Genomic DNA, 14155 nt, shown 5'->3' with positions numbered 1-14155 from the left:
AATATGTTTAGTACTTCCTTGGTGGAGTTAAGAACTCGCAGCTCTAGAGGCAGATACTTTCAGAGGGCATTCCTTCAGATGAGCTGTGAAGGTACGATTACTTCTGTACATTAATATTTTTATTGGTGGCTTTACAGATATTTCAGATGCCCATAATATAAAACATAAGTTTTTAAAGGAAGTCAGATCTTGGCCTACAAACTTAATGACTGATGAATTAGTCATAACTTTGGAATCAAATGCTTCAATACATTGTTTTAATATGGAATCTTTGCTTAATTTGACTATATTTTCATTATGAGCAAAAATATCCTTATGACGTGGAGGTTCCATCCCTAGAGGTGTTTAAGTCTCGGCTTGACAAAGCCGTGGCTGGGTTGATTTAGTTGGGATTGGTCCTGCCTAGAGCAGGGGTCTGGACTTGATGACCTACTGAGGTCTCTTCCAGTTCTATGATTCTATGACATACGTTTCTGAATCATTATCTAACAAAATCATCTTACCAAACAACTTCGTTGAGGTTCATGAGATCCAGGGGTTGAGAAGGGATATTCAAAGGATGTGGGGGGAAGATGGCGAGGGGAGTGGGTGAGAGTGACAGAGGGAGAGAGGAGGGGGATGGTTCAGGGATAGGCATAGTGCATTATAGACCAGGGTTGGGCAATAACACAAGCAGTGGTTCATCAGAGTTATCCCTGGTAGGTCGCCACTGCTATGTTTACCATCAAGGCTGCAGGTACCAGTGATCACAGCTCCTGTTGGCCACAAATGGCAGTCTACAGCCAACTGGATCGGCAATCACTGGTACCTGCAGCTGTGCAGGTAAATATAGCGGTGGGGCTCCACAAGGAGCTATTCCTGCTGCATCAGATCCAGCCCACGGGCCAGTGTTTGCCCATCCCTGTTATAGATGTTACAAGTCCCTACATCCATAAAGAAAGGCATGTCAACAGCTCCTCACAGGCACTGGTAAAGGCAGCTGTTAGATCTAAAAGCAATTATGGATACTTAGCCTCCCTGAGTCACAAAGAGAAGATACCCAGCATTAAGATCAGTTCAGTTCCTGTGCCATTTCCAGGTTTAAAAGCATAGTGATTGGATTTAAGGAGATCTGCTGTATGATCTCTATAATCTATAAAAGGAAGTTTAGTGACAATGGATGCTGATTAATGACATTCTTGAATTGGTTCCTAGAGTAAAGGCCAATAGTCATGTCTTACGCTTAAGTTCACTGGCTCAGCACCTCTATGTGGCCACAATGATGGCTAAACTAAACACATGTTTCAGAGAGGTCTCCTGCTCTCTGTTGGTGGGATTATGTTGAACTACAGCCTTCTGTGATGCCATTAGATCACCTCCATCTTGCTGGGCTTATAGTAGGACCAGAGTTCTAGGAGGCTAATGGCTCAGTATCTCTAGCATGCTTATCTGATGTCCAAGCTCAGAGCTCTGGCAGAATGACTGGCTGGCTCAGGACCTCAAACCTGCTAAATTGACATATATGTAAACCATGATTCTGATCACAGCTAGTTTATGTATTCAATTATTATGTTTATTTTAGGCAAGTGAATGCAGGCTGCCTTATCTGTTTCTAACAGTAATCACCTGAATTAGTGGATGCTGTCTCACATGATAAATGTCAACCTGTCCAGAATAGCTCATGAGAATGAGTGCCAACATCAAGGCAGACAGTCAAAACCAGGACACAAACCCCAAACTAATTGTGAGTTCTATACTTAGAATTCACCAATGAAGTAACAAGTGTGAATTCCTCATAGTGAGGCTGCTATAGTGCTTGGAAACACAAAGGCTATGTCTAGATTGCATCCCTTTTTCGTAAAAGGGATGCAAATTAGATGTATCACAATTGCTAATGAAGTGGGGATTTAAATCTCCCCCGCTTCATTAGCATAAAAATGGCTGCCGCTCTTTTTCGGCATGGAGCTTTGCCGGAAAAAAGCGCCAGTCTAGACACGGATCTTTCAGAAAATAAAGCCTTTTCCAAAAGATCCCTTATCGCAATTTCGATATGTCTAATTTGCATCCCTTTTACGAAAAAGGGATGCAGTCTAGACACAGCGAAGATGTATTAGCTCGGAAAAAGAAATGAGAGTTGTTGTGTACAGTGTTAAAGCAGGTAAATGTACACACACAAATGGGTTAGTCTTAGGTTGCAAAAGGAATTAGAAATTGCTGCAATATGCTAGCTTTCTATGTCCTTTGGCACAAGCCAAGCAGCTTGGGGATCATTTACAAATACTCCCTCTGCAAATTCTAAGCAGCATAGTGACACAGTTTCTTCGGGTCAATGATTTTTTATTCCCTTCCTCCAAAACTCAATTTGTGATGGGACTAGTATTTGCACCGATCTCTCCGTGGGTCTTGGGGAGGCAATCAACAAAATCATTGATCTTAGTCTTTCACAATAGCTCATTTGGTTTCAAAGGCCCTTCTTGTGTGCAGGATCAGCTCTTTACATTATTTCATTCTTCTTTCCTGGTGGGTGAGTTGCACAATTACAGAAGTTTACAATGCAAATACTCAGTGTAACTTCATATCATGGGACACAGATATTATAAGTGAGATTAATATATCTTCAATACTAAATATTTTCTTATAAAGGTAACATCTGTTTGAACAATGTTAACTCACAGGTGAGTCTGGCTGGTTTCCAATGTTCAGTGAGGCTTAAGGGCATTGGCTTGAGCTAGTACATCATCTGTCAGCGTTAAGACTAGTGTTGACCTTTTTTAATCCTGACTCATGTTAAGTGTTTGCAGCCAGGGAAAAAAGATTAAACTTGTGGTTGCCTTGATTTTTAGCTTTCATGGAATTTATATTCGAGCAACCTGAAATCTACACAAAACAAAGATTTTGACAGAAGGGGGACTGATTCGTTGATGTAAAAGTTAGAAATTGTTGACCGCTGAGAGGCATGAATCTTACTTCCTGCATTTTATCTAACTCTTCTTTCAGTGATTTAATACATTGGTAGGCAACCTGCAGCCCAGGGGACCACATGTGGCTTGTCAGGATGAGCTGCTTGTGGGCTGCCAGACAGGTTACTTATCTTGCATCCACAAGTACAGCTTCTCACAGTTCCCAATGGCTGTGGTTCACTGTTCCCAGACAATGGGAGCTGCAGAAAGTAGCAGCCAGTTTTATCTGTGGCCCACACTGCTTTCTGCAGCTCCCATTGGCCAGAAATTGAGGTCTGGGGTGGAGTGGGGAGGATGCGCCCCTCGGCGCTGCGGGACCAACCCGGCAGCACCCCAGCTTCTCTGCCCTAGACTTCCCCAAGTCAGCCGCTGCTGAAACTGACCAGCGGCTGACTCGGGGAAGCCAGGGGCAGAGCAGCTCCAATTGTTCGGCTGCCCAGAGCACTTCCGGGTTCCAGATGGTGCCGGACCATCAGGAGTGCCAGACTATTGGATGCCGGACCACTGGAGTTTTACTGTACTGTTTGTCTGATCTTATCAGTAGGAACAGCAAAGCAGTAAAGAACATACTTAAAAAAAAAAAAGTCTTACATGCATATCTATCTTACTAGAGTCTGACCAACCTGAAATGGAGGCTTAGGAAAGTTAATCTTTCTCAAGATCCAGTTTCAAGAGGAGAGAGTCAGTTTTTATCTCCAACCATATAGTCCCCTTCTCTCAAGAGTATTTTTCCTTCAGCCCTCTGGAAGTTTGTGATTTCCCCTCCCCGCCCAGTCACTGAGTTTCTCCTGAAGAAAACTTGTCGGACAGGTTCAGCAAGCCTAGCATATAAAAGGAAATGATTCTGCTTCTCCCTCAAGTGTTTGCAGAGAAGGGCCTATCAGGATTCACCTTCTTAGGAGAATTTTCTGACTAACTCACACTGAATTAACTCAGTATATGCAGACAGTAAACAAAGATAACTCAGTCAAGATTCAATATTAATAAAGTATTACTGGCAGCTCTAAATCCATTGGAGGCATTTATTATGCTCAGCACCTGATGTTTGTTAAAGTTCTAATATGTTCTAAAAGCATCACTGAAATTTCATTTAACAAAGGCTTGTTGTGTTCAATGCCAATGTGTTCCCAGCAAGTGATAAATGTTGGTAGAAGCTTTATTTGTATGTTGTGAAATTGCTCTGCCTCTTGTGAACAGAAAATACTCTTTGATCTGTCAACCTTCTGCCGTCTTTTGGCACTTCCAAGTGAGTGCATCTTGGTTTCCCTGATATATCTCCTACTCATTGTAATCATCACCCATCATGTTCGGACCAATCTGAAAGAAATGGGAAACAATCGCTTGATTACCGATTCAAGTATTTTGATGCCCCCCATCCGATTAGTTCCTGATGCATATTGACAACCTTGCAATCTTGCTTTTGATTTGTACATGAGGTATAATTGCAAATTAAGGAAGTATCCTGCTCCTGAGAATTACAAATGCTTAAGCATATTGAGACAAACCTCTGGTGTAATCCTCATGGCAGCACAGCCCGCACGTACCACACTACATAACATTTCCATGTGTACCCTTAGGTAAGGCTCATTTGCATGTGTCTCAGTTTAATGCTGCAGTGGTCACATATAAACAATTACTTGCACACTTTTTATTGCTAACAGTCATGATTTTCCAATCCAGCCTGCTGATATGTTTCACATTAGCATTAACATTAGGAACTCTTTTCCAATTGGCCCCAAAGGATGCTTAGCATACAATTCTAAAAGAACACAGTGTTCCCTGTGCTTTCCCAAATACTATTGAAGAGAACAATGCTAAGGTAAAACATGTTAAAAGAATTGCCAGCAAGTAATACATTTTAGTTGTCTTTTTGATTCCCCCACTTCTTTCATTAGTTTGGAAATGTGGCATTAAATCTTCTCCATGCTGAAAGCAATGGTAAAACTCACATTAACTTCAAGGGGCTGGGTTTTCACCTGTAATCCTTTGTCCTCCATCTAGCAGAAACAACATTGACAGGTTTTTCTTATGTCAACAAATTAAAGTTATTGACAGATTCTCAGCTGGTGTAGTTGACTTACACCAGCTGGAAATCTGGCCCATATACTATAAGGAACATATTTATATATTTGTAGTGCAATAGCACCTAAAAGACCTTAGTTAGGAATGAGACCCCATTGTGCTAGAGACTGTACATGCTGTGTGCACAAGCAGGTCTAGTTCCAATTCTAGAGAGCTTCCAGTTCAAGGCCCCTATACTGCAAAGACTTGTGCATGTTCTTGAAGTTATGCACATGCATAAATCTTTGGAGAATTGAGGTCTAAAATAAAAAGAAACATAGGGAGAACAAGGGAGGGATCTAGTAGAACAATCTACAATTTTATATGCAATTTATGGTTAGCATTTTAAAATATAATTAAAATGTAAGCTATACCCTACTGCTTTCCAGCCCAATTATAATTAATTATTAACTTATAGGCATTATGGGGAAAGTGGCTCTTGAGGAAGGATGATGCTAGTTTGGTCTACAAATATCTTCAAAAGCAGCACCAAAATACAGGATCTGATCCTCTGCTTTTTGAAGTTAGTATGGGAGTTTTTTCATTGATGTAGATAGAGCAGGATTGGATCCTTTTTTTTTCTTGACCAATTTATTGTTAATCAGGTGCTAAATTAATAAAACTCTGAACAACCTTGATCTATGCACCCCAGATAACTTTATTTATGATACTGATTATAAAATACTATAGATCAGACTTTAATTTGTGAATAATATATCTGATAAAAGTTTTTACTCTGAGATTATTTATCTTAAAGGCACTGTCAAGAATGACAAGAATAACATTTATACATAACTTTCTCTTGGCTATGAATGTAAATGTGCATTGCCCCTCAAAGAAAAGGATTCTTGTAAAGTTACCCACTCTTTTAAGAAACAAGATTATTGAAAGGTGGTTGTATTTCTAGGGGAGTCCTACAGGAATTGGTTCTTAGCTGCACACTATTTAACATTCTTATCAATGACTTGGAAAAAGTATAAAATCACTAGTGACTTAGCTGGCATTGCTCGAATCCTTCAGGGCAGGGGGCTAGCAGTGTGAGGGGTACAGGAGTCAGGGCAGGGCAGTGGAAGGTGTAGTGGGGCTCCAGCCAGGGAGAGTGCAGGATTAAGGGCAGGAGGTGCGGAGGCTCGGGCCAGGGGGTGCTCACCAGGGCTGCTCTCAACATTGAAGATGGCTCTGCAGCTGCTGTTCCCCCCCCATCCCAGCTGCTCATGGGTGGAGGGGAGGCCAGACTATGGTGCCCAGCCCTGTCTGCGGACTCCAGCCCAGCTCCAACCACTGGTGGGGCTCGTTGAGGTCTGGGGGGGCCAGGGCTGTGCCACTCAGCCCCACCCCCCACCAGTGCTTCTCCAGGGAGATGGGAAAGAGAGGGACTGTGCAGCTTAGACCCCCAGTGGTGCTCTTGGGGGCAGTTGCAGGGCTGCTCAGAACAGTCCAGACCCCCAGCAGTTCTCCTCTGGTTCGGCAAGGCTGCTGGCTGGTGGGGCTCCCCCCCACATCTGGCGCTGTAGCTGAGGGCTGAGGTGGGAGAGGTTGGGTCAGAGGGGCCACTTACCTGGGCCAGTGGCTGGCAACATGGAGAGCCTTGGCCCGAGCTGGCCGCTCTCTTCCTCGTGCAGCTTCCCCCTTGTGGTCACTCTGTAGTATAGCTGTCCCCTGCACTTGCCGCCTTCACTGGTCACTTTGCAGTACAATTGTCCTTCCTCTCAGCTCCTTCCCTTTCTGTGTTATGAAAACAATCCCATTCCAGGCACATGCCATTTTCCTGGCACAACCAAACTATAACCTTGCTTTAAAATAGAATAAGAGGAAGCTGTATATCAAATTTGGTGGTTCTAGCTCTTACTGTTTAGGAGAAATTCTTGAACAAACGGACTCACAGAGAGACAGATGAATGAATGTATGGACAGATACACACACTCTCTTAAATATAAAACAATTGCTTCCAGCCGTTGATTGTGAATGTAATCTACCATATGTAATGCAGTGATACACTGTTGTGTTCCTGAATCTGTAGACAGAAAGCTCCAATGCTTTTCATGCTCCTCATAGTTGTCCCAAGCAGCTGCAGAATGAAATTGGCAAGTATCTGAATAGTTTGGTTGCTGGCATTCAGTCCCTTGTGGGTCTGACAAGACTTATTTATTTTGATTGAATAAAAGCCTGACCTGAGCTCCAGACACATATAGAAAATATTTGTAAAATAGCTACAATATATTAAATGACATTATGTAGTAAAACTCACCCACTTAGAAAAATACTTCGAAAACAGATAAGACTTGCAATTTTAGTTTCACTCTGCTGCTGCTTGAGAAAGCTAAGAGCAACAATATAGACAAACACAGAAATATCTGTACATTGGGGACAACCAAACAATGGAGCCTGGACGAGGGATAGAGCTGAGGTCTCTCAATCTCCACTTCTAATAGGACCAGAAAGGACTAGGATAGCAGAAATCCCCACAAGATTCCTCTTCCCAAGTTGATGCCTCTCCTTTAAAAATGTAATATAGGACATTTTTACATGGGCTGCACTGTGCAGATCCCTGGGGAAGGGGAGGCTGGCCGGCCGGAGCTGTGGGGTGGGAGGGACCTAAAAGGGTGGGCAAAGACCCTGTCTGTGGGGAAAGGGGGCAGAGTGAGCTGTTGCAGGGGCTGGGAGATGGAGAGAGCTGGAGGGAAATTAAAAACCCTCATTCTCCCTGAGTTTTAAAATCTCGGTGAAATGGGCCACCGAGTCTCCATACCATAGGGAACAATGCACCCTCATAGAGTGTCATGTGTGAGGAGGGGAAACCTGCTTTGCAAGCACAAGACCATTGATGAGCCTCATCTTGCTGGCATTGTGTCCTTGGCCATACAATACTTTATGTCCCCAGCAGCCAACCCCTTCCTGCTAGAGTCTCCCAGGCAGCTGCTGTGCTGCACTGGCACCAGGTAATATCGGGAGGGGAAGAGTTTGCTTCAGCCCCACAGGGGTGCTCTCATCCAGTTTAACTGGTTAACTAATTAACCGGGATTTTACATCCCTACCTTGTACTTAGGGTATGTCTACACTGCATTCCTCTTTCGAGAGAGGAATGCAAATACAGCCGAGTGAGATTACAGAGTAGGAAGAAGGCTGTATAAATTCTGGCTGATGCAAGTGGCATGGAAACACGATATTTGTGTTCCCAGGTAAGTAAAAGGTTTCTTTATACACACACGTATGTACAAAGAAGTATCTGGCCACTTAATGCCAGGGGATGCTGATGTTTGAGAGGCATACCATGCATCTGAGCTTTCCTGAACACGACCTCCTTTTTGGCCCTCCAATTTCCATCCAGGAGGATATTTGAAATGTGAAAAACTTCCCTGAGAACCTACAACCACTTCTATGGAAGTTTTAGGAAAAGGTCTGCCAAGAATTACTGGCCATGTTGGACCTTGGGATTGTAGAGGAATCTCTTAGTGCAGCGTTTCTCACACTGAGGGACTCACCCCAAAAGGAAGCGGCAAGGCCAGTGCAGGAGCATCACTTGTAGGGTCACTATATGTTTAGGCTTTCCCGGCCTCTTCTTTAGTCCTCTGATCTCTGTCCAAGCGGACTTTGGAAATATAAAAAAATGTCCATGATTTTCTTGTCTTCAGAGCTGGGTGGTTGGAGTGGTGGCTCTGTCACCTAGCCTGGAAAGCACTGTGAGAAGAGGTGCAGAAGGAAAGGTGGCAATACCATGTGTAACAGGCGAGTCCAGTCCTGCTCCGTTGTCTCGAGTTCTCCGGTCAGTCCTACCTGGGGTTCCACCCTCAGGCGGGGTAGGGGGGTCCGGGCCCACCCTCTCTTCCGGACCCCAGCCCAGGGCCCTCAGGACAGGTGCACGGAAACCTGCCTTGCTGGTGGAGCGCTTGTCCGAAGCACACCAGTCCGCTGGGTTTCCCTGCCCTGGGCTTCTTCCTACCCCCTATCTACTGCTCCCTTGGCCCCCCCCCCACGGGCCCGTGCTACCCTCACCCACCCTTCCGGTGTTGCACCAATCCCTTCTCGCTCCCCTCCGCTCATTCCTGCTTCCTCTGCTTCTCCCTCTCCCTCTCCCTCTCTCTCTCTCTCTCCCTCTCTGCTCCTCTCTCCTTCTCCTCCGTTCTCCTCTCTCTTTCTCCTCCCCTCTCTCCACAGGGCCTTTTCAGAAAAACCGCGTCGACGTCTGGCCCCGATGACGTTGGACGCCGCGTTCATTGGCTCCTCCCCCTCCACCAGCCACAGCCCCGCTGCGCCGCTTGTCAGCTGGGCCGCGGCGGTGGAGCAGGCACCGCAGTTCATCCCTGCTCCCCGGGTGGTTCCCAGGAGAGTCAGGGCAACCGCGGGTTCGGTGCGGGGCGGGCCGGCGTCAGTGGGGAGGGGGCGACGCGCCCCGTCACACCATGCCATACCACCCTTACTTCTGTGCTGCTGCTAGGAGTAGAACTGCCATCCAAACTGGGCGCTCACCAGAGGCCATTGCTCTGCAGCCTCTCAGCTCCGAAGGCAGCCCCACTACCAACAACAGTGCAGAAAGAAAGGTGGCAATGTCATACCAGGCCATCCTACCTTCTGTGCTGTGGCTGGCAGCAGTGTTGATTTCTGATCTGGGTGTCCTGCCAGCAGCCACCACCTTATAGCTGCTCATCTGGGAAAGCATTGCTGCTGCCAGCAGCAGCACAGAAGGAAGGGTAGCAGTAGCAGACCATTCCATCCTCCCTTCTGTGGTACTGCTAGCGGTGGGGTTTGAAAGGCATACCATGCATCTGAGCTTTCCTGAACATGACCTCCTTTTTGGCCCTCCAATCTCCATACAGGAGGATATTTGAAATGTGAAAAACTTCCCTGAGAATCTACAACCACTTCTATGGAAGTTTTGGGAAAAGGTCTGCCAAGAACTACTCTCTCATCTGGGTTGAGAGCCTCACCAGTTACCATATACCCCCAGCCACTCCCTTAAAAGGTAGTGCCACCAGCAGTGATACAGAAGGGAGGCAATACCATACCATGCCATCCTTCCTTCTGCACTACTACTGATGGTGGCACTGCCTTTCCATATGCCTGAATTAGAAGATAGAAGAGCTACCACCAGTGACACGGAAGGGAGGCAATACCATAACATGCCATCCTTCCTTCTGTGCTGTTGCTGGTAGTGGCATTGACTTCTGAGCTGCGTGACCTGCCAGTGACCACCGCTCTGCTACCATGCACATCAAAAGGGGCTGTCAGTCCACTCCTTATGCCCAGGAATCTGGAAATCCACTCTGTGCTCCACGCTATTAGGGGATTTGGCCTGTTAGCCTCTTCATTCCTTGCTGGGGGTGCTTTCCCTGGATGGCTCTCTATCTTTCTCCAGACTGCTCACTGCTCTTTAGACACCCTGCCAATCTACTTCCCAGGGATGGAGTGGTGGTGGTGCGTCACCTTGGCCATAATATTCTCCTGTTCCAGAGAACAAAGGCCTATCAGAGACTTGGATGCCTCTAGGAATCAGAGAGGATTAATGGGAGCTGGCACCTGGGGATGGAGTCATCTTCCTCTCTAGTGATCTCCAGTGCCAGATCCCCTTCCCCAATTCCATTGGAAGAGCTCCGGCCTCCATTCCCTCCATGTCCCTATGACAGCTATTCCTTACCAGCTTCTCTTTGGTAGCTTGCTCTGTCTGGTTTTGGTGGCTGTGTTCTTCTATTCCCATTGGGTTTTATCCCTGGACAAATTGAACAGCAGGACTTTCTATGGTGGGTACAGTATCTTTGGTGCCTGGGGCCAGAGGATGATCCAAAATGGAGTAGGGGGAGAGACAGGCTTATCCTCCAACTGGGGCCAATGGAAGGGGATCATTTCTTTAGGGGTCCTATTGCCTGTTTTCTGTCAGTGTCACTTTTCTACTGGGTTCTGTTTCCCAGCTGGGTTTCCATACCTGTGGTACAGCAGCAGTTTGTAGAATTGACAAATCCTCTCCTTAGCCAGCTGGCTGATGTCCTGGGCTGGGTCACTGATGGATGGTCACAACTAAGCCACCAAGTTCCCTAGTTTGGGGTACTGTGCTTAGTTCTAATGGAAGGGAAGGAGAGGGAGCTCCATCAGCATTCTGTTGTCAGCTCCCAATCTTCTCTGGGCCAGGAGTCTTTCTCCCCCCAAGTCCCTCTGCTGGAGACACTGGGGGAAGGGACATAGAGCTCAGCTCCTTCTGCCCCCAAAGGATCCTGGAGCAGAGGGATGTGGGCAGAGCCTCCCATGATGAGGACGTGCACCCCCAGCTGCTCCTGGAGGACAAGAAGGGATCCAAGGCCAGGCAAGAACTTGGCTTGAACAAGGTTTGAAGCACAGTCCTCTTAAAGTTTCAGGATCTCTACTGAACCAGGAGAAGATGAACTTGACTCTAATCTATCTCATTCCCTCCTCTGACACTGCCCTCTCTAGAAGAACCCTCCCAACCCACAGCCCCTGCAGGTCTTACAGCCTGTCAAAGCCAGCCTGCTTGGAGTCAGGAAGCTGGGTCTAAAATCACGTACATCAAACTCAGGGAGGGGGATGGTGAAGCAGAACAAGGCTCTGTCACAATTTGTCTTTGTTTCTCCAGACTGGGACAGTGTTTAGTGTCTGGGCTGGTCCCATCCTTTCTGAACTCTTAATTCATGCGCAGCTCATCAGGATGGAGACAGTCCCCTTACCCCTTCCTGGCTGGAAAGTCCTTGGTCAGATGAAGGGAGTGACTGTGAGGAAAACTGCCCCCTTCTCAAATCTCAGTGCCAATTCCCTTTGGGCCTTGCTGGTTCTCTTGGAAGGACTCTTTGGTGAGCACAATCTCCTGGATCTCATGGCACAGCAGAGGGAGGTTGGGCAGGAGTGAAGGATTTGAGGCCAAAACCAGCCAAGGCCCTTACTTGGAGTTTCATCTCCTTCTGTCCTTGAAGGAAGAAGGGCCCAACATAGCACTGCCCTGACCAAGGATGGTCCACTAGGGTGCAGGCTAGGAGGACAGACTGGAAAATGGATTTCCAGGTTCTCCTTTCCAGTTCCTCCAGCATTAAGGTAAAACTGCCCACTTCCCCTTCTGACCATGCTCACCTCTAAGATGAAGTGGAGCCTGTCTGTGTCTGGGGACTCTGCTAGCAGGTTCCCCAGCATGGCCTGCCTGACATCAGACAAAGCCCTGTGCAGAGCCTGAAAAGGAAAGGACAGCCATGGGTCACACCTGGGAAACTTCTCCTCCCTGCTTGGCCAATCACCATCAAGACTCCAAGAAGTGGGCGGTGGAGAGGTTCTAGCAGACATCCTGAACTATGGCCCAGGTCACCACCAGAAGGGATCAGTTTCAGAGCAATTCCAGTCCCACCTATTTGTGAAGGCCCCCCACAGTGACAGCAGATTCCCTGACACACAAGACCCTTCCTTGGTGGAGGGAGGAAACAAAGAAAAAGGGGGCAAAAAAAGCAAGAGAAGAAGAGAAAGAGGGATGGAAAGAGGAAAGGGGAAACCTAAAAGGACAAACCCCCAATGCCCCCAATAATTCTACATGATAGAATCCTTGTAGGAAATCTGATCATCTTAACCAAGTGATTTTTATGCCTAAAATTCAGCTGATACCAGCTGGATCAGACAGAACAGGATCCAGATCTCTCTGAAGCTCTTACCTTCTCAACAGGGCTACAACGTCAGTAGTAGAGAAGGAGAAAACTTCAACGAAGCTCCTCCTCATGCTCATGTAAATGAATCCTAATTCTCTCTCCGTTCCCAAGGAGAGACTTGAGAAGGAGCCTTGCTGCTTCACAGCCATGGGAGTCTCTGAAGTTGCCCTTTCCTTGTACTTCTGTCCTGCCTGGCTGTTGCCAGGGTCTCTCTGTGAGGTCACCATCTTCCCACCGTTGTCCCCAATAACCTGAGGTCTTGCAACAGACCTTTGTGATGTCACTGTAACACCCACTCCTCCCCTTCAAGGCTGGTGTCCTGACCCTGGCCAGCTTCTATGGATGTTTGAATGCCTTACCCCCGGAGCATCCCCCCCAATGACAGCTGAGTCTGGGGATCAAGTAGGTCTTGTTCTGCTTTTCTCTGTGGCCTTAAACAGCCCTTTAATGCAGGATACATTCTCTCCAGAAAGGCACTTGGACACTTAAGTAAAGTCACTTTTCAGTAGTTCACAAGAAAGCATTTTTCTCCAGCCCTCAAAACATTGGGCTCTTTGCTGCCCTATCTCCAGTTTTTCAGCATCTCTTTTTAAAACATGGCCCCTAAACCAGGCTGCAGTATCCAATCTCAGTCTCATGGATGCTATGTCACCTCTCTGCTCACTCCTCTGCTCACGTGTCTAATGATGGTTTTAGCCCGGTTCACCACAGCATCACCCTGGGAGTTGCTATTATGTGGCTTGAGTGTTGAGTGGCTGTTGAGCTCCTGTTAAGTGTTGAGTTGACCCCTAAATCTTTCTCAGTCACTGTTTGCCTGGATACAGTTCCCCAGTCCAGATGTGTGGCCTGTGTGCTTTGGGGCCAGGGCAGGACCTTCCGTTTGGCTCTGGGAAACCTGTTTCATTGGCATGGGACCAGCTTCCCAAAGGATCCACCTCCATCCCATCCCACATGACCACAGCTCCAGCCCACTCAGCCAACAACTCCGCCCACCTGCACAGCAATGTATCTTGCATTACTTCTGTTGCTTCAACACGCGGCATCTCTTCCATGATGAGTTGCTGAACATCCTCAAAAAAATTGTTTGGGTTTGTCTACACTACAGCGTTATTTCGAAATAGTTAATTTGAAATGTTATTTCGAAATAACGCATCTACACACAAAATGCATTTTGAAATAGCGTTTTGCTATTTCGAAATAGCGTGTCCACACTGAGTGGACGCTGAATGGCATTTAAGACCGGCCGGAACCAGGTCCGGCAGGGCATCAGGTCAGGAGTTACTTTGTGTGGCTGCTGCCTGAGGCTATTTGAGGCCTGTGCTTAAAGGGACCCTCCTCCCCCGGACAGCCAGTTCTCAGGTTTCCCTGCTTGCTTGCCTACCTCAATGAGGGACAGCAAAGCATTTTGTCTCTGAATGCTCTGGTGGCCCTCACTTGGGACACCACATCACTTGGCAACATGGAGCCTGAGCTGCCCCTGGGCACTCTGGTGCGTCTCGTGGATGCGTTGCTATAAGCCTGACTATA

The 14155-nt window shown here is 46.9% G+C and overlaps 1 long non-coding RNA gene across 1 annotated transcript; it reads right to left on the bottom strand.

Moving 5' to 3' along the window:
• Positions 1-3947: 3947 nt before the first annotated feature.
• LOC112543530 (uncharacterized) lies at positions 3948-12765 on the bottom strand. The gene is made up of 7 exons (XR_003086717.3): positions 12635-12765; positions 12069-12164; positions 10918-11051; positions 6977-7068; positions 6559-6725; positions 4889-4936; positions 3948-4256 (listed from the first exon to the last, which is right to left on the bottom strand). It is a non-coding gene; the product is annotated as an uncharacterized LOC112543530 (long non-coding RNA).
• Between the last annotated feature and the right edge of the window lie 1390 nt (positions 12766-14155).

The sequence above is a fragment of the Pelodiscus sinensis genome, chromosome 6 (genome assembly GCF_052426305.1).
Source record: "Pelodiscus sinensis isolate ZL-2025 chromosome 6, ASM5242630v1, whole genome shotgun sequence".
NCBI lineage: Eukaryota > Metazoa > Chordata > Testudines > Trionychidae > Pelodiscus > Pelodiscus sinensis.
This window is presented reverse-complemented; position numbering and strand designations above follow the sequence as displayed.